We start from the raw sequence: 6,784 nt of genomic DNA, 5'->3' as shown, positions 1-6,784 counted from the left end.
CTAGGGGTGCCCTGGTGAGTGTGTACTGGCAGGTGGTCCTATCTACAGTGGTTGAAATGCTAGGCATTTCCTTTGGATGGTCTGGTTTTGGGTGGTGTTCAGATAATCTCAGTTTGTGGTTCTTCTTGCAGCCAGGTATTGATTCAGGGTAAACAACTGAGACTCAGGCCCTTATTAAATTTATCAATAGCTGCAGTGATGGCTCACGCCTTTAATCCCAGCACTCGGGAGGCAGAGGCAGGCAGATCTCTGTGAGTTCAAGGCCAGCCTGGTCTACAAGAGCTAGTTCCAGGACAGGAACCAAAAGCTACGGAGAAACCCTGTCTCGAAAAATCAAAAAAAAAAAAAAATTATCAATGGCTGAACCCTACTCTGGCAGGTGATAATTGCTGCAGGTAAAGAACTTCCTTTGGGTGATCTGTCCATACTTAGCTTATCATGACTAACTCCCACAGAAAACAGATAGCTGGATTTGGTTTGTTGATCCATTCATTTGATATATGTCTTTGTATTGAAGAATGAAGATCATAGATAGTTAAAATTATTATTGAAAGGTGGTGTTGGTTGCCATCATTGTACTGTTAATTTTCAAGTTATTTTGTCCCCACTGGTAGTTTGTGTTTTAGTAATTATAGCTTTATTTTTCTTTCTACATTCTTCCGTCCATGCTTATTCCAGGGGAAATTATTTTTAGTGTTAAACAATATCAGTTTAATTGATGCCCGATGAAATTTGTCCATCACAATTACGCGTCTGAGAGTTTGTTCTGTGATGTATCACATTGGATCACAAGCTTACCATAAAGGTATGAGACCCTGGATTCAATCTCCATCATAGTATAAGCTGAGTATGGAGGTTCTCCTCCTGATGATACCCACACCAGCATATGGAAAGGGGAGGCAGGGATATCAGAAGTTCAAGGACATCCTCAGCTACATGCTAAATTCAAGGCAGCATGGGCTACATGAGACATCATAGAAAGCAAAACAAGCACACATAAAAAAAAATGTCTCCTAAGTTTGAGAATTTGTTTTTTTAAAGAAAATCAAACCTTGAAGTTTCAAATTCTGAAAGAAGAATTGGTATTCATGATGGAGGAGAGAATGCACACAAGCAATGTTGTCAATCTGGGCTCTCACTTCTTCAGCTCTTTGCACACACGCTTACCTACTCACCTACTTTTATTGCTTTATGAAATGGTTTGCCTTAATTTTGTCTTTATGAAAAACATGCATACAATTATGTTTCTGACTGTATCTCTGGATGTGGATATGTGCATGTGAGTGAGGACGTCTCAGAGAGGCCAGAGGCATAAGATCTTCCTGCAGCTGGAGTTGCCCGACTCGGGTGCTGGGAATACACTCTCTGTAACTGCTAAGCCATCTCTCTAACTATTAACTTTTTAAAATTACATTTATGTATTTACTTGTGTGGGGTGCTCATGTGAAAATCAAAAGACAATTAAAGGAATTCAGCTCTTTCCTGTCACCAAGAAGATCCCTTGGATAAAATATTGGCATCCCTAGGCTTCATGGCAAGTGCCTACCTACCCCTAGATCCATCTAGGTGTCCATTTTCTGTTTATTTTAAAGTACAAGTATTTAATATGTGGGTCCAGATAATATTTTTACAAAGAACTATTCATGAATACACCCAATCAAGAGGAAGTCCTTTATAAAGAAGACAAATATACAGGGGCAATAGTGTCCCAGAATGGTTTTGAGGTATTATATTAGAAATAAAAGACAACATGCTTGAGAATCAAATACCTTCAGTAAAGACTTTCTCTAAAATAAAGACTTTTTGCTGGAGAGTGGGCCCTTAAGGGGGTGCTTCTTAAAGCAGAGATCATAGAGTAATAAACCCTGGACTGAAAATGGCAGCAAGTCCAAAGTGTGTTAACACACGCCTGTGTGGGGTAGGAGGATGAAAACAGATCCAAAGAGGATGTCATGAGGAAGATCAGGATGGCCATTCCCTGCACCATGTCAGCAGCTAGTCACTGGTGCATTTACAACAGACCCATGCTAGTCATTCTTTGCCCCATGTTCAAGTTGCTTGAGGAGTCAGTGGAGCCCAGAAAGGTATGGGAGTGAAATGTCACCATCTGCTCCCTCCTGAGACAGAGGAGGTTGTGTAAATGTTGGCAGCATGTGGTCTCCTTTTGGTATTTGGACTAATGAATGAGAGAGGAAAGGAAGCCATGCTTGTGGTAAACATTCTACAAAGCTGATTAACTGATCATGGGAAACTCAAATTTCACAGAAGCAGCAATTTTTGGGGGATTGTTTTTTTGATTCCCTTAATAGCTATTCATTTTTTTCCCTCTCTGTGCTCTAACATCCTTGTGGCTATTATGTAAATGCACACACATACTCTTCTCCTTCAACATCCAAAGGCTAAAAGTTTTTAACATCTTTCTATGACAAAGCTTGTTCTAGTTTGTTGCTACCAGTTGCCTGATAATCCCACAGGGACCTGGTCTTGTTGAGTTAGTATAAAAACTCTACAACTTTGCTGCCATGTTGGAACATGGAGCTTGAGGTAACATGAATCTGTGTTTCTTGGACATGGTCACACATATTTTCCTTCAGAGTGAACCCTTTATTGTGTGTGTTGTGAGAGCAAGATGTTTTGTGTTGGAAACATCATTGTTGTGATCACTCCTAGGACGAGCCAATGTCTCTATGGTGCACTTACTATCTCTCTAGCCTTCACTCCATAAATTGTTTTAAATAACAAAAATGCTTGCTAATCCATTTAGAGTAAGGGTACTCACCCTGAGGGGTGTTAGGAATATCTCACTTCAGTAAGTTTTCCATAAATTTGATCACATAATAAAAATATTTCATTCTGCGTATCTTTCCAGTTTTTGTGGGTGGCTAGTTTTGCAGTAGACTTTTCCGCTCACTCAGCCTTAATGGAGCCCACGAATATAAAAACGAGCTGTTTTAAAGGTTATATGGCTCTATCTAAATACCATATCATAGCTCTTTCCTAGCTTATACAAGTGGTGAAAGCATAGAGACTTAAAAGAAACTCAAGAATGTAAAACACCATATTTAAATAGATACCAACAAGAAAAATCGAATATTTGATAGGTCACTCGGTCCAAAAGCCCATTTTTAATATGTGCTTTAAATTTAATTGTTATTGTATGTGTTCATGACATATGTGTGCAGGTGTAAATGTAGTGTATATGTAGGGCCGAGGACAACTCCATGGAACCAGTTCTTTCCTTCTCCATTTCTGTGAGTTTTAGGGGGTGAGACTCAGGTTGATAGACTCTAATACAGCAGGCTTCCTTACCTGCCGAGCCACCTTGGGGCTCTCTTAATGCTGTTAGAGAAATTTATGCACAGTTCTGCCTCAACTGGGAAAGGTGAATGTTTGCCCACCTGTCATCAGATCAACTGATAAAAAGACTGTTCATCAATTGACTAACAAGTGATTGTAACAAGCAATTTCTAGACTTTTCTTGGGACCTATATCTTATTCTTATATACAGTCTATCTTTTCTGGAAATAAAGGAAGGGGATATTTCTAATTGTCTACTAAATGCCAAGTATAGTCATGCAGAGCTTTGTATGGGTCTTTATCTGTCTTTGCATCCGTGCCCCTCTGCTACACACCTGCAGGGAAACCAATATGGCTTGAGATGAAAGATGACTTAAGAAGGATGATTCCAGGGAGACAGTGGGAATCTCAAAAAGATTTCTAAATGGATCCAAAGATCATAATCTTCCTTCATCTGCTCGTTCCCACCATATTTCGGTGTTCTCTAGTCTCTGATATTCATCATTTGTTGCTGTAATCTTATGATTAAATATTTTATTTAGATTGTGATTGTTTTGGTCGACAGATTGGTTCAGTGTTGAAGAGCTTGCACTGTTCTTACAGGGGACCTGAGTTTGGTTACCAATGCCTATATCCAACAGTTCACAGGTACCTGTAACTCCAGCATGATGTCATCCAGCATCGTCTCTATTAGATTCCACAGACACTGAAAGAATATGCCCATACCCAGACATATAAACATGATTTAAAATACAATAATAATACTAAAAGAGCTGTTTAAGTCTTGTTGTTTATTTAATTTCACTTCTTTATTTATATACTTGTTTATTTTTTTTTACAGGGTCTCATGCAATTAGACTGGCCTTTAACAGTGGTAAATCATTTTGAACTTCTGGTCCAGCCTGGTCTTGAACTAACAGTTTAGTGGAGAATAAGTCAGAACTCCTGGTCCAGCCTGCCCTTAAACTACCTGGATAGTGGGGAATCATCATGAATTGCTCATCTAGCTTTTCCTAGAACTGTTTAGTGGAGAATAAGTATGAACTCCTGATCCTTTGTTGCCACCAGCAGAGCTTTGGCTTTGCAAGCCGGCTGCACCACACTTCTCTGAAATCTGTTAGTTTGAAAGCAAATGTAAAGAATGAGCAGAAAGTTGAGCTGAAGCCTTTGTGTGCAGTGGTTCTCAATCTTCTTGGAACTGTGACCCTTTAATACAGCTTCTCCTGTTGTGATGACTCCCAGCCATACAGTTGTTTTCCTTGTTGCTTCATACCTGAGATTTTGCTACTGCTCTGAATTACAAAGTAAGTATTTTTGGAGATAGAGGTTTATCAAAGTGGTTACAAAATATAGGCTGAGAGCCACTCGTTTGAAGGAACAAAGAATATGAAGACTGAAATCCCAAGTTTGGTTTTGCTTAGACCATATTTCAGTAAAATGTTATTAATTTGGTAACAGCTCTCATATTTTCTTGAGATCTCCTGACCTATGTCACTGGCTCCCTTTGTTTCTATTGATGAACTATACTATTCATTTTCTCCAAGTTCTCCTTTTAATATGTTATTAAAGAAACAAATCTTATCAGCTACTTGTATATTTAGCAAGCAAAGCTTGCAACAATCAAACCAATTGTAAAATAAAACCTTCTAATTAAGGAAATATGGCTGCCAACTTATAAGGTCAAACCAAATAAGAAGGGGGACTACTGACATATGCACTAAAGATGATTACTTTTCACTTTTTTCCCAGTGCTGTTAAAAGTCTTATGGATACTGTTGTAACTATATCTTAGAAAGTCAGTTAAGAACATCAGGGTAGGCCTTGGTGTTCTAGTATTCTCCAAATGGATGCACAAAGAATGGATCTTTTTATTGTTTTTATTGAGCTATATATTTTCCCCACCACCGTCCTTACTTGTGTTTCCCTTTCTACCCTCTGGTGGCACACACCTTTAATCCTAGCACTCAGGAGGCAGGGGTAGGCAGAGCTCTGTGAGTTCAAGGCCAGCCTGGTCAAGAAGAGCTAGTTCCAAGACAACTAAGACTGTTACACAGAGTCTTGTTTAAAAAAAAAAAAGAAAAAGAAAAAGAGAGCAAGGAAGATTTTCATTCATTGCTCACCAAATGATCTCAGAGTGGAGTTTACTACTTATACTTATCCTCAATGTAAGTTCATTTTGTTGAGACAGGTAGTGTAACTTCAAGAAAACTTGCCTCTAATATATGACTCAAGGTCCATTTTAACTTAGGGTATTATTTTTTTACAAACATTTCCTTATAGGGCCTTCTAAAATAAAGGACCTTGAAATTGAAACTACAACCCTGTAAGGCCAGACTGGATCATCACATAATGTCTAGTGACAGATTACCTTTGTTGATGCTACAGTCTCTTGTGTGTCTGTAAGCGTTAAGATAACAGCATTAGGGCAAGAGGGCTGCCGTGGTAAGGTGTTTTTGGGCAAACATGAGGATCTGAGCTCAGATACAGAGCAATCACCTGAAAAGCCAGGCACTGTGTTACATGTCTATAAACTCAGCATTTGAAAAGTGTAGACAGAGGATTTGGGGAGCTTGTTGGTGAGCTGATCTAACCATATCAGTGAGCTGTAGTTTCAGGAAGAGAGCTGTCTTTAACAATGAGGTGATGGTGATTGGAAAAGATCCCCAGCATCCATCTGTGACTTTCAGACACACTTGCACACATGTGCCTGCACATTCACATGTGCCTGCGCACACACAAAAATATGCACACATACCGGCAATGATAAGAACCTGAAGTATGAAGTTGAATGTTGGCCATGGTTCTCATTCTTATGAATCACCCTGAAAGCAGAGTGGGTTACAGGTACACTTTCTCCAGAGATTTGCAATTGATTCTGAAGGGTGTTTTTCAGCATATCTGTGCTGTGCTGGAACAGAACATGCTCCTCTTTTCTTATCTCCTTCCTCCTGTCAGTTTTCCGGCCCTAATGCTAGAGTATACACTCTCTAACTCTTTTGATTCCTGATTATATCTTCAAATGGGAAAAAGGGAAAGAAAGTGAATTCCTAGGCTTCACATGATTTTGACATTATGAGAAACTCACAAATGAGGGTGGACAAACAGATTCACCTAGGTATTTTCTCTTTATCACCTCAACTGAGTAATTAATTGCAGCAGACCTGAGTCTTAGAAACAGAGATCCCTACAGTTTTTATTGTATTTCTGTTCAGCAGATGGTTTTCAGATTTGAGGGTTCTCTGAATACCTGCCATTTCAAAGATATAATAAAAAAAGTAAGCAGAAATGAAGGGCACATAAGATTATCTGTGTTTGTCTTTTAAAGCTTATATTAATCATTTTTGGATTGATAGGTGTTTAAAAATATTAGTCCAGATAAACATATCACCAATTCTGCCCTTCATTTTAAATGAATCCCATTTCCTCTGTTTGCATTTCAATCCACTTTAAGGAGTCACAAATAAAATATATTATATCATAAGCGCCA

This window comes from Microtus oregoni, unplaced genomic scaffold (assembly GCF_018167655.1).
Source record: "Microtus oregoni isolate MIOR12 unplaced genomic scaffold, Mior012 000003F_ref0000135, whole genome shotgun sequence".
NCBI classification, from domain to species: domain Eukaryota; kingdom Metazoa; phylum Chordata; class Mammalia; order Rodentia; family Cricetidae; genus Microtus; species Microtus oregoni.
This window is presented reverse-complemented; position numbering follows the sequence as displayed.